Source organism: Palaemon carinicauda, chromosome 3 (assembly GCF_036898095.1).
Source record: "Palaemon carinicauda isolate YSFRI2023 chromosome 3, ASM3689809v2, whole genome shotgun sequence".
NCBI lineage: Eukaryota > Metazoa > Arthropoda > Malacostraca > Decapoda > Palaemonidae > Palaemon > Palaemon carinicauda.
In genome coordinates this window covers 166675286-166689911 of record NC_090727.1, presented here as the reverse complement: position 1 = coordinate 166689911, position 14626 = coordinate 166675286, and the positions used below count along the sequence as shown (strand labels likewise).

At 35.2% G+C, this 14626-nt stretch overlaps 1 pseudogene; it reads right to left on the bottom strand.

Moving 5' to 3' along the window:
• LOC137638753 (nephrin-like) overlaps positions 1–14626 on the bottom strand; it is a 748229-nt pseudogene that overhangs the window by 284356 nt on the left and 449247 nt on the right.

Genomic DNA, 14626 nt, shown 5'->3' with positions numbered 1-14626 from the left:
TTTTTCTCATGGGGAGGGAACCGACTAAAGTCAGTGGACTGGCAGGTACCGATTTTTTTGGTCAGGATAATATAGGCAAAATGGGTTAAAAACAGAAAAGGTCTCAATATTTTATATTCGCTCGAGATTTAAACCCAAGATCTTTTATCAGTTGGGCGATAATTAAGGATAAAGAGAGAGAGAGAGAGAGAGAGAGAGAGAGAGAGAGAGAGAGAGAGAGAGCCTTACCTTATATAAATAATAGGGTCCAGTCCCCGAAATATATAGTCCCTGCTTTTGTAAAATGTATATACATATTCAGATTATAGTTACATGAGAGAGAGAGAGAGAGAGAGAGAGAGAGAGAGAGAGAGAGAGAAGATGCTCTTGTAAAATGTATATGCATCATATTTAGATTATCAAGTTGCATGATCATATTAATATAAAGGTGAATGAAATAGAATGTTATGAAATACAAAAATAAAAGTTATGATTTACAACAAAAACTGGTGCCATCTCTAAACACTTGAATGATTTGATATGATTTTAGAGTCAATTCTGCTCACCTATTGGAAGTGAGGTTGAGAAAAAGAAGGGAACACGCAAGGATAAAATGAAAGAATAAAAAAAAGAGGTAAACGCAGACAGAGGAAGCATGAAATAAAGCAGGAGAAATTTCGCGAGGAAAGATATAGTGTTTACGACCATGAAAATGGCTGGTAAAAACTTGAAACAGAGAGAGAGAGAGAGAGAGAGAGAGAGAGAGAGAGAGAGAGGACATCGTTCTAAACATATTAAAAGTTTATGATTACTATCTTTATACTCCCATTAATTATCTTTTCTTTTGTGTTTGAAGAGAGAGAGAGAGAGAGAGAGAGAGAGAGAGAGAGAGAGATATTTTCATTTTTAAGCATTAAAAGTTCTATTTTTATTAAATTCATACCATCATTCATTTCCTTTTCTTTTGAGAGAGAGAGAGAGAGAGAGAGAGAGAGAGAGAGAGAGTTAACCTAATTCTTATACCTTTTACGCTCTAACATATATTACCTTCGGATATTCTTCAATACTTTCGAGAGAGAGAGAGAGAGAGAGAGAGAGAGAGAGAGACTTGCACCTTGCTCGTTGCAAGACCTGGAAGATATTGACGTCCACTTAAAGATGGTAAGACGAAGGGGTCGTGAGATGAGTGACTGAGTGTGTGATGTTGAGGGGGGGGGGGGATACCCCTCCCATAAGCGAGGGAGGGGGTGAGGGAAGGGGGTTAAGAGATCATGAACATGGGTAGCCACTTTGTGTCGTCGTAAGTTTCAAGTTCCTTTTGGTTTTCTTGTAATACACCTTTCTTCTATAATATTATCATCGCTCTATATCTCTTTTTTGCATTTATTATTATTATTATTATTATTATTATTATTATTATTATTATTATTATTATTATTATTATTGCCAAGCTACAACCCTAGTTAGAAAAGCAAGATGCTATAAGCCCAAGGGCTCCAATAGGGAAAAATAGCCTACTGAGGAAAGGAAATAAGGAAATAAATAAATGATGAGAACAAGTTAACAATAAACCATTCTAAAACAGTAACAACGTCAAAACAGATATTTCCTATATAAACTATTAACAACGTCAAAAACAGATATGTCATATATAAACTATAAAAAGACTCATGTCAGCCTGGTCAACATAAAAACATTTGCTCCAACTTTGAACTTTTGAAGTTCTACTGATTCAACTACCCGATTAGGAGGATCATTCCACAACTTGGTAACAGCTGGAATAAAACTTTTAGAATACTGTGTAGTATTGAGCCTCATGATGGAGAAGGCCTGGCTATTAGAATTAACTGCCTGCCTAGTGTTACGAACAGGATAGAATTGTCCAGGGAGATCTGAATGTAAAGGATGGTCAGAGTTATGAAAAATCTTATGCAACATGCATAATGAACTAATTGAACGACGGTGCCAAAGATTAATATCTAGATTAGGAATAAGAAATTTAATAGACCGTAAGTTTCTGTCCAACAAATTAAGATGAGAATCAGCTGCAATCAGTAGTAAGTCTAGCTGGCAATGCTATGGTACTGAGTTCGACTCTCATCCTGTCGAAGTGGAACAGATGGTAGCAAATTAGGTTCCTAATTGTTAGCCGACCTTTACGGGTTGCAGCTTTTGTAGAAAGAAGAAACAATTGACGTGTCCGTCTATTATAATAATAATATAACAACAACAACAACAACAACAACAAGAGCAATCAGAGATTTCTGACCTCCGCCAAAGGTTAATGGAGTCGTCCACGGCCTAAGATCTATCAGCGGTGGAAATTTCGTAAAAAAACCGTCAATTTTTGACGTTATCTTTAAAATGGGGGAACAAGCAAATCCGGATCCGATTCATCTCCAAAATTTAATGGAGTCGTGCATAACCTAGGATCTATGTGTGGTGAACATTTCGTCAAAATCCGTTGAGTAGTTTTGACCTAATCCTGTCCACAGACAGGCAGAAACACACAAATAAATAAATAGACAGACTACATTTTATAACCTCCTAGGCGGAGGTAATAACAATAAAACTGGAGGACCTCATCCTACGGAGGTGAAAACATTCAAATGATTCTCTCATGCCCTCTGACCTTGACCTTTGATCTTCGTCTGTCAGAATTAGTGTACATGTTTACTATAAATTACTTTCATAATTGTTAAAAGGGAAGTTCACCACAAGAAGATGGCTCACTGTGAAGAATATAGATAATCATTTAAAAGTGCATTTGACCTTTGAAATTCTCTCACTTATGGTAATATATGGGGAAATCACTGCCTTATCTATCAATATGAATGTGGCGTAAGTGACAAAACAAGACGCTCACCTTTTGGAGGGTAAAACTACCCAATATGGGCACCGTATTTGAGTGATGTAATGCTAGGCACACATCTACCCAGGTGGAAGTGGGTTAAAGCTTCGACAAGGCTTAACAAAATGAGCGAGCTACTTACATCATCCCTTACTATTTTGGAAAAAAAATTAAAGAATATATTAACGACCCTAAATATGACCTCTGAGAGTCAACGTTGGTACAATTATTGTTAACGCGTTTATTATAATTTGGCTATATGAATCTTCTTCCCACCGTTATCTTTACATTAAGCAGTCGGTAGCCTGATGCGTCCTCTCCAATGCCTTCTATCAAAGGCACCCTCTTCCACCAAACCTCTTCTCTCCATATCATCTTTCACCTTATCTCGTCACCTAATGCTCTGCTTCCCACTTGATCTTCTCCACGAACAGGTACCTTCCAACCCCTCCTCACTCCCCACCACCATCCATCCTTAACACGAGCCCATATCACCTCAGTCGTGATACTTTCATATCTGTATTCTTTACTACGCCTGCCATTCTTATCATTTCATAATTTTCTAATCTTTCACGTAGTGATATTCCATAAACCATCTCAACATTCTTATCTCTGTTCTCTCAAGCTTTGTTTCCTCTTTTCGTCTTAAAGCCCAATTCTCTGATCCATTCATTAACACTGGTCTTATGACTCTGCTATAGATCTTGACTTTTATCTAGATTGACCTTTTCGTATCACATACCACTCCCGCTTCTTCCCTCCGATTCCCTCAGGCTGCTTTTATTCATTCTCAACTTCAGCCTCACACCTTCCATCCTGACTTATAGTAAATCCCAACTATCTTATTTCCCTTCTTGTTTTGTTAATGTTTTTTATAGTTTAGATAGGAGATATTGTATTTCAGGTTGATACTCTTCCTTAAAATATTTCATTTTCCTATTTTCCTTTCCTCACAGGGTTATTTTCCCTGTTGAAGCTCCTGGGCTTATAGCATTTTGCTTTTCCAACTAGGGTTGTAGCTTAACAAGTAACAAGTAATAATAATAATAATAATAATAATAATAATAATAATAATAATAATAATCTGATTTGTTACAGCTGTTTAATAACCAAGCCTCTACTTTCATGCATAGCTATCCTGTCCCTACCTTCTTTACTATTCACCACAGATTCATTCAATCGACGTTTACTCACAAGCCACCCCTCTCCAAAGTCTCTAGCCACTCTACAACCATTCACTGTAAGTCTTCCTAATTTTCAGCGATAGTCACAAAGTTATCTGTACATAGCGACTGCAACTCTTCATTTCTGATCTCTTCACTTAACAATTCCATGATTATTTAGTCAAACTGGCAAAGCCCACCACCAATAACTATGATTAATGACTGCATGGGCATGCTACCGCAAAAACCCTCTGACAAATTATAAACCATGTTTGATGTTAATTTGCCTATATGAATAGCAGACCACAAAAAGAGTCCCTTTGATGCGTTTAATTGTATTTTGTGGACTTGATTATTAGGGATTTCATGTTATAATTGCCCATTTAATATAAACTTCCAAACAATCTTTAAGTAAACTACAGCAATAATTACTTAAATTTTGTGTTTCTAGTTCAAACGGTACATGTATAAAAATGATGGTCAATTATTTTGTTTGTGTAATAATAATATAGGGCACAATACAGCAATATTCTAATAGCCCTGTCAAATTTATCTCTCTCTCTCTCTCTCTCTCTCTCTCTCTCTCTCTCTCTCTTCGAGACAGAGACAGGTCAATGAAGATTTCTTGTTTCACGACATAATAGGATGGAGAGAGATTATTAGAATGATTACTTGTTTCACGACATCGTAGGGTTGAGAGAGAGAGAGAGAGAGAGAGAGAGAGAGAGAGAGAGAGAATTATAAGTCGAATGGCAATATAAGAGCAAAAATAAGTGCATAGTGACCAGTTTCATAGAAGAAAGAATTTAAAGAAACTGAACTGAATTTATGATGACTTACAGAGAGAGAGAGAGAGAGAGAGAGAGAGAGAGAGAGAGAGAGAATTATAAGTCGAATGGCAATATAAGAGCAAAAATAAGTATATAGTGACCAGTTTTATAGAAGAAAGAATTCAAAGAAACTGAACTGAATTTATAACTTATAGGGAGAGAGAGAGAGAGAGAGAGAGAGAGAGAGAGAGAGAGAGAGAATTATATGTCGAATGGCAATATAAGAGCAAAAATAAGTATATAGTGACCAGTTTTATAGAAGAAAGAATTCAAAGAAACTGAACTGAATTTATGATAACTTATAGGGAGAGAGAGAGAGAGAGAGAGAGAGAGAGAGAGAGAGAGAGAGAGAATTATATGTCGAATGGCAATATAAGAGCAAAAATAAGTATATAGTGACCAGTTTTATAGAAGAAAGAATTCAAAGAAACTGAACTGAATTTATGATAACTTATAGGGAGAGAGAGAGAGAGAGAGAGAGAGAGAGAGAGAGAGAGAGAGAATTATATGTCGAATGGCAATATAAGAGCAAAAATAAGTATATAGTGACCAGTTTTATAGAAGAAAGAATTCAAAGAAACTGAACTGAATTTATGATAACTTATAGGGAGAGAGAGAGAGAGAGAGAGAGAGAGAGAGAGAGAGAGAAAATTATAGGTTGAGGGCAATACAAGAGCAAAAATAAGTATACAGTGACCAGTTTTATAGAAGAAAGGATTCAAAGAAACTGAACTGAATTTATGATAACTTACAGAGAGAGAGAGAGAGAGAGAGAGAGAGAGAGAGAGAGAGGGAGAGAGAGAGAATTATAGGTTGAGGGCAATACAAGAGCAAAAATAAGTATATAGTGACCAGTTTCATATATGAAATAATTTAAAATGAATTGAACCCAGTTCATATCTCAGAGAGAGAGAGAGAGAGAGAGAGAGAGAGAGAGAGAGAGAGAAAGAGAGAGAAAGAGAGAGAATTAGCCTATGTCGAATGGCAATATAAGAGCAAAAATAAGTATATAGTGACCAGTTTCATAGAAAGAATTTAAAGAAAACTGAACTGAGTTCATGATAACTGAGAGAGAGAGAGAGAGAGAGAGAGAGAGAGAGAGATCCAATGGTCTGGAGGGCGTCTACCACCAGTGGCGGAGGAATGGGGAGAGTGGGTCAGTTCAGAGAGGGGACTCGGTCACGGTGTCCAGGTGGAGTGTATAAGGTGTGTGTGGGGGGGGGGAGGGGGAGGGGTGTTTAATGTGGGCGAGGTTTATGCAGCAGTTGCTTTTAATGGGCTTTCAGAACTTACCCTTTAATAAATTAATGTGTCAGTTTACGACTGCAATGTCAAGTGTGGCAAAGGCTCTTGTCTCCGTCGCAAACACGAATGAATCCGGTTCGCTTCTGCTTTTCAATTTTACCGCTTCGGGAGAAAGTTCTTTCGCAATGGCCTGATGATTAAGCCGTAGAAATATTGCGGGTGAACTCCTGCTAATGTCACAAGTAATAATATTTCGTTTTATTGTTACATTTCTGTCCTTTATAAATTCGGAATTGGTGTTTCAATCTCGAATGAGGGAATTCCAATTCTAAGAAATATTTACTGTTCAAGTTTTTGTTTACGATTCAGATGTGTTGTTCACCACGAATGCGGAAGGGAGACTGACCTACTTTTATTATCTTATTGCACTCGTAGGTAGGTTGGTAGGTAATACAGCAACCTGCAATGAAGGTACAGGTCACAGGCTCTTGCGCTGATTGCACTCGGAGAAGCGTCGTTTAATAAGAGTGAAAAGTAGAAAATACAAGTAGGAAAACAAAAAATATTTACGCCTCTATAACTCAATTCCTTGAATTCCACGGCATTGCAGCAATGTTTTTTTTAGAGCATTCTCCACAATTACTTTCATAACTCTAAGAGCTTCCAAGAATATGCCTTGCTGGAATGAAGGTCATAAGCAACTCAAGGAATCGATTCTGTATTGGTCCTTCTGACGACGAGAACTTTCTTATAATTAGAGAAAAAAAAAAACATTTTTTTTAAATTCTTAACAAATTTCATACAAGAAAAGTAATGGAGCATGAGGTACATTCCATGGTAGTTTTTCTTGCTTGAATTTTCAATAGCATCATTATTACAAACCAAGATATAACCCTAGTTAGAACAGCCGGATGTTACAAGCTCAAGGGCTCCAACACGGAAAGTAGCCCAGTGAGGAAATGAAATAGAGAAATAAAGAATAAACTAAATGTAAGATAAAACAATGTAAAATGATGAAATATATTATGGCCATGTAATAACGTTAAAATACACCAATCATTTATAAACTATGGAATGAGTTTATGTCAGCCTGTACGACATAAAAACATTTTCAAAAACTGAACCACCATTTAGGCATATCACTCCATCTGGTCACAGCTGGTATAAAACTAATAGAATATTATGTATTATTATTACTATTATTATTATTATTATTATTATTATTATTATTATTACTTGCTAACCTACAACCCTAGTTGGAAAAGCAGGATGCTATAAGGCTAAGCAATTAACTGCATTCTTTGTACTACGCAGAGGATGGTAAAGGAGGTGAAGATATAAATACAAAGGATAGTCAGAATTATGAAAAGTTTTATGCGCCAAGGATTGATATCCAGATCATGGATAAGGAGTTTAATAGATTGCAAGTTTTGTCCAACAAATTAAGATGAGGGATGAGTTTAATAGATTGCAAGTTTTGTCAAACAAATTAAGATGAAGGATGAGTTTAATAGATTGCAAGTTTTGTCAAACAAATTAAGATGAAGGATGAGTTTAATAGATTGCAAGTTTTGTCAAACAAATTAAGATGATGGAAAAGCAGTTTAATAGATTGCAAGTTTTGTCCTACAAATTAAAGTGATGGATAAGCAGTTTAATAGATTGCAAGTTTTGTCCAACAAATTAAAATGATGGATAAGCAGTTTAATAGATTGCAAGTTTTGTCCAACAAATTAAGATGAAGGATAAGCCGTTTAATAGATTTCAGGTTCTGTCCAACAAATTAAGAAGAAGGATGAGTTTAATAGATTGCAAGTTTTGTCAAACAAATTAAGATGATGGAAAAGCAGTTTAATAGATTGCAAGTTTCCTCCAACAAATTAGGATGATGGATAAACAATTTAATAGATTGCAAGTTTTGTCCAACAAATTAAAATTATGGATAAGCAGTTTAATAGATTGCAAGTTTTGTCCAACAAATTAAGATGAAGGATAAGCAGTTTAATAGATTGCAAGGTTTGTCCAACAAATTAAGATGAAGGATAAGCAGTTTAATAGATTGCAAGGTTTGTCCAACAAATTAAGATGAAGGATAAGCAGTTTAATAGATTGCAAGGTTTGTCCAACAAATTAAGATGCGAGTCGGCAGATGAAGACCAGACAAGAGCACAATCCTCAAAACAAGGTAAAATAAAAGAATTAAATCATTACTTCAGGATAGATTGATTACCAAAAAATATTATAGACTTTCAATAAACCAGTATTTTGTGCAATTTAAGAAAAAACAGACAGGATATGTTTCTCTAAAGTAAATTTTGCGATCGAGAATTACACCTAGAATTCTAAATGAGTTGTATATTGTTAAAGAGATATTGTGGATGCAAAGACATGGATGCTGAAAAGCCAATGTCGTTGATTTAGTTGCAATCTTGCTTTGAGTTTTGATAGAATTAATTTCATCCCATGGAGTAATATTAGCAAGATCCCTATCAAAGGTTTCAGAAACTAAAGGTCTACATTCAGCAGCCGGAACTGATATACATCGAGCAGTAGCATCCGCATATGCAATAAACTAGTTCTAAAGGCCAAACCATATATATGTATATAGTATGAAAAGTGATAGGCCGAGAACCTTATCCTGAGGAACACCAAATGTACATTACAATAGTTCCCATCAACATATACTCTTTTAAATTTATTAATTAAAAATTCAACGATGATGTTAGGAGAAGATCCATCTACTCCCATTTGATCAAGTTTGAAAGTGTCCTTATAAATAACACGGTCAAAGGCCGCACTAAGCTCAAGGCTAATCATACGAACTTCCTGACCGCAATCAATGGACTTCTATACAGCATTAGAAATCGTAAGAAGGGCATCACAATCTCTAAACCGTCGGCGAAAGCGAAAATGCTAAGGAATAGCTGATTACATTCTCTTGATAGTGAAAATTGAGGTTCTTCTACTATTGAAGTTTGAGGGTACATTGATAATATCTAAGAAAGCGATTTTGATTATAATACTGATTTTGATGTTAATCACACGGATGATTATGATACTCACTAAATCGACTACAAATCAATTGATAATAATAATAATAAAAAAAAACGATAAGACGAAAATACAAGATTCCAGAGCAATAAATTCACCTATTCTCGGGTGCTGTGATATCTAAGATCCAAAATTTAATGGGAATACGCGTGTACAGTATTCAGAAGCCGACATGATCCGTAAAGATTTAATGATATAACATCGATGTTGCTCTTTGTAAACTAATGAGAATATTTGCATGTCTGCAGAAAAATCATTGCTGGATGCAACCGAGTTCGTATGGCCGTAAAGGATTAAAATTATCGCCTTGTTATAAAAGAAAGCATGTCATATACCTCTGTTACCTTTACTTCTCCTGCCTTGTTATAAAAGAAAGCATGTCATATACCTCTGTCACTTTTACCTCTCCTGCCTTGTTATAAAAGAAAGCATGCCATATACCTCTGTTACCTTTACTTCTCCTATTTTTGTTTTTCACTCTTTTTTCTGGTTATTATTACAATTATTAATTTCATCCTTCTTTGCACCTATTAATATTGTAACTATCTATATTGGTATTATTAAAAATGTACACCAAGTTATAGAGAATAAGTCAAAAACATGTCTTACCCCTGAAAGACATTCCACGGACCTGAATACTTTTGAATAATAAAACATATCCTCGTAATAATAAAGATATCCTCTTAATAAACAAAGTTATCCACTGACGCCAATCAATATACTAAGTTCTGAATTTAGATTATTAGATAGACATTTTCTCGTTAAATCAATATTATGGAGTTCGAGGTGTTAAAAGACGTGAACTTTGGTGTAAAGTATATAATAAAAAAACAAGTACAGGGACACTGATGAAAAATCAACATACGATGCTGATTACAATAATGGGGAAAGGATTAAAAAAAATACATAACGATCAAAAAGAAAAATGGTAATGAGTTAAAGGGGGCATAATATTATAATACTCGTAGATTATCCATTATCAGTAAAAAAGTAGAAAAAGAAGAATAGGGTTTTAAGAGGAAAGTAAAGAGAAGGGGAAGAACGAGAAAAGAATGGAGGAATATAAAAAGGAGAATGCCAAATTGAGATAATATATGAACGATGAAGTATAAAAAACGAAAAAAGCCTTATGTGCTCTTAATATTTACACATAAACGAGATATATGAGGTGTGGAATACTGAATGCCTTGAAATGTATACGATAACATGAATTATGAAAGGTCCTGTATAGAGTAGGGCTTCCTTGCAGTATAGGACCCGAAAAGCATCCCCTAAAGTAAAATAAACACCCGCAGAATAGGACCAGAAAAGCATCACTTAAAGTAAATACCTGCAGTATAGGGCCAGAAAAAACATCCCTTAAAGTAAAGTAAATACCTACAGTATAAGACCAGAAAAGCATCCCTTAAAGTAAAATAAATACCTGCAGAATAGGACCAGAAAAGCATTCCATAAAGTAAAGTTAATACCTGCAGTATAGGACCAGAAATTTCATAAAGTAAAGTTAATACCTGCAGTATATGACCAGAAAATCATCCATTAAAATAAAATAAACACCCGCAAAATAGGACCAGAAAAGCATTTCATAAAATAAAATCAATATCTGCAGTATAGGACCAGAAAAGCATCTCTTAAAGTAAAATAAATACCTGCAGAATAGGACCAGAAAAGCATCCCTTAAAGTAAAATAAATACCTGCAGAATAGGACCAGAAAAGCATTCCATAAAGTAAAGTCAATACCTGCAGTATAGGACCAGAAAAGCATCCCTTCAAGTAAAATAAATGCCTGCAGAATAGGACCAGAGAAGCATTCCATAAAGTAAAGTCAATACCTGCAGTATACGACCAGAAAAGCATCCCATAAAGTGAAATAAATACCTGCAGAATAGGACCAGAAAAGCTTCCCCTAAAGTAAAAGAAATAAACCAAGAATAGGACCAGAAAAGCATCCCTTAGAATAATTTAACGCAATATACTTGCAACAATAGTCGATTTATTGATATAATTAACAATGCCATTAACCGAGAAAAAAAACCAACATCATCATCATCATAAATAAAGAAAATACCTAATACTCACATCTTTGTGCCACTCGATGTTCCTTGCTTGAGGGTTACAAGAAACATCACACTCGAAGTAGACATCCTTGCCCTCCGTGATCGGATGTCCTCCGAGATTTGCTCCCAGACGGAGGTTCACCCTTGGAGCAACTGGAAGATAAGGGATAAAAAAGATATTATAAAAGGGACTTTCTATGTAATACATTTGTAAGTTTATTATAGATAGTTATGGTTCTAGGTATATAAAAATATACATGCATACATACACACATTATAAGCAGTTGAATGACAAGATGACATAATATATTTGATACAAAATAAGCTCGATGAAATTGCAAAATGTTTTGAATATATCTAAACGAACAGGTACAATAGCATACAAAATATCAACCTTTATCTCATATTGGTGAGGATGACACGTTTAGCCAATTAATATTTCTAATTACTATAACACCCAAATTCCATGTTTTATTTCCCTGAATTATTCGAGGGCGGAAAATAAACCCAACCATTGGCTACATGTCTTAACTGACAATCTATGATAGCTCTACGCAACCTAACTTGACCTGCAAAACAATGTTCTTTCTGACTAATGACATGGACTTCCCTTGTTCCTCCTGAAATATCAGTGAAGGTGACGTGTCTTGCAACGAGTTTACCCGATGACACAATGGATTATTATTGTTATCATTTTTATTATTATTATTATCATTATTATTATTAGTAGTAGTAGTAGTAGTAGTAGCTAAGCCACAACCCTAGTTGGAAAAGCATGATGTTATAAGCCAAAGGGCTTCAACAGGGAAAAATAGCCCGGTGAGGAAAGGAAATAAATAAACTACAAGAGAATTATTATTATTACCAGCTAAGCTACAACCCTAGTTGGAAAAGCAGGATGTTATAAGCCCAAGGGCTACAACATGGAAAAATGGCCTGGTGAAGAAAGGAAATTAATAAAATACAAGAGAATTGTTATTATTACCAGCTAAGCTACAACCCTAGTTGGAAAAGCAGGATGTTATAAGCCCAAGGGCTACAACATGAAAAAATGGCCTGGTGAAGAAAGGAAATTAATAAAATACAAGAGAATTGTTATTATTACCAGCTAAGCTACAATCCTAGTTGGAAAAGCAGGATGTTATAAGCCCAAGGGCTACAACATGAAAAAATGGCCTGGTGAAGAAAGGAAATTAATAAAATACAAGAGAATTGTTATTATTACCAGCTAAGCTACAACCCTAGTTGGAAAAGCAGGATGTTATAAGCCCAAGGGCTACAACATGAAAAAATGGCCTGGTGAAGAAAGGAAATTAATAAAATACAAGAGAATTGTTATTATTACCAGCTAAGCAACAACCCTAGTTGGAAAAGGAGGATGTTATAAGCCCAAGGGCCCAAACAGGGAAAATAGCCCGGTGAGGAAAGGAAATAAATAAACTACATGAGAATTATTATTATGACTTGCTAAGCTACAACCCTAGTTGGAAAAGCAGGATGTTATAAGCCCACGGGCTCTAACAGGGAAAAATAGCCCAGTGAGGAAAGGAAATAAGAAAATAAACAAACTTCTTAGAGTCCCGCTCAAACTCCTTAGTTTCTTTGGTAGCTGCAACCTCACCATCCTTGTGAGCTAAGGTTTGGGGGGTTTGGGGGAGCATATAGGTCTACCTGCTGAGTCATCAGCCGCCATTGCATGGACCTCCTTAGTGTTAGTTTGGGCGCTGGTCATAAGTACATATGGTCAGTCTATGGAACATTGTCCTGCTTGATAGGGCAACGTCACTGTCCCTTGCCTCTGCCATTCGTGAGCGGCCTTTAAACTTTTAAATGAACCTATAGACACCTAATAATATCACTAGCAATACCCCGAGCATTATTAGCATAGTTGTGGATGTAATTATATCGAGAGAGTAAAATTTCAATAAAACCTCGCCTGAATACACACGACCAAATCGACAACATTTAATTGCTACCTCGTAACCGTATTCACATTCCTAAGAAAAACAAACACTCGAGTTTTCATTTTATCCTACAACTAAATAAACCAAATATTCACACAAATGAAAGGTAAATAAATACGGCACTATTGTCAATATATCATCATCAGCTGTAGCAGAAGTATTTGCACAAGTAATAACACCATAATCCGAGCAACGTGGCTCTGTGTAATACACCACCACCAATCTCGACGGGAGGAACCACTTCTCCCGAAATAACGATTCAGACTCCTCGTAATAAGCATAACACGCCAAATGGCACTCAACTCAAGCGTGAAGCAGTATCCGAAACCGACTAAAACCGGGTATTGAAAGTTAAAATAAAAAATTTTAAAAAATCTGGAGGAAAGAAACTCGGCAGCATTAAATTCACCGTCGTACCGTAAGTAACGCGGGATGTGAAATGAAGCGAAACGGCACGAAACAAATTGGAAAATGCATAGCGGGTATCGCCAACGTTCAAGAAAAGAAAAATAATCATCTGTTGTACACAGAGTTTCCAACAGATTCAACACAAATGCATTATTCTAATCACTAGTATTTTCTATCGGTTCGGCTCGTTAAACTTGTAAATTGTGATTTCCCGGTCTAAAAAAAAAAGTTAAATTAAAGTAAAATTTGAAAAGTTTACATTTATAATCCTTCAAATCGATAAGATCCGCTCAGCGTAACACAGCGCTGCCACAATATATTCGGCCTCATTACACTTGGAAACACACCGTTGAAGCGGCTCTACCTGGAAACTGAGATTTCTAATGCTTGAATTTATTTTTTTTTCTTGTTGAACTTTTATGGGGGCAGTCTTGCATTTCCGTGCTGCAAGACTGCAAAATTCCAACGTTGCTTTATTCTTGAAATACATATATGCTTTTACTTTAATTCTTAATAGACAATGAATTGAATTATTTGCTTGGCAATCGCTTTATATTAACTGGACGTGATCATTCAGCAGTATGGGCATGGAATATATCTTGAAGTATATTATAAGTCACCAATTTATCTAAACATGTAAAAAATACTTCATCCAAATCACTATCCTATTTTCTAATTTTTTTGTGTTTGTATTTTTTACAAAACAAAATATCTAGTCCCTTCCCCGTCCCTCCAAACACAGTAACATATAACAATAAATTTTCCTAACTAATATATTCTAAACTGTCTAAATTCACTCCTATTTAACGTTACATGAAACTAAAATATCTTGCTATAACACAGAATAAATATATATATATATATATATATATATATATAAATATATATATATATATATATATGTGTGTGTGTAATGCATATATAAACACACACACACATACAAATATATATATATATATATATATATATGTGTGTGTGTGTGTAGTAATAAGTTGGTTGGATAACTCCATAGCCTTCAAACATCATCAGAATTTAGGCTAGGATTTGTCTAATAACTTTAGTGAATTAGAAAATAAA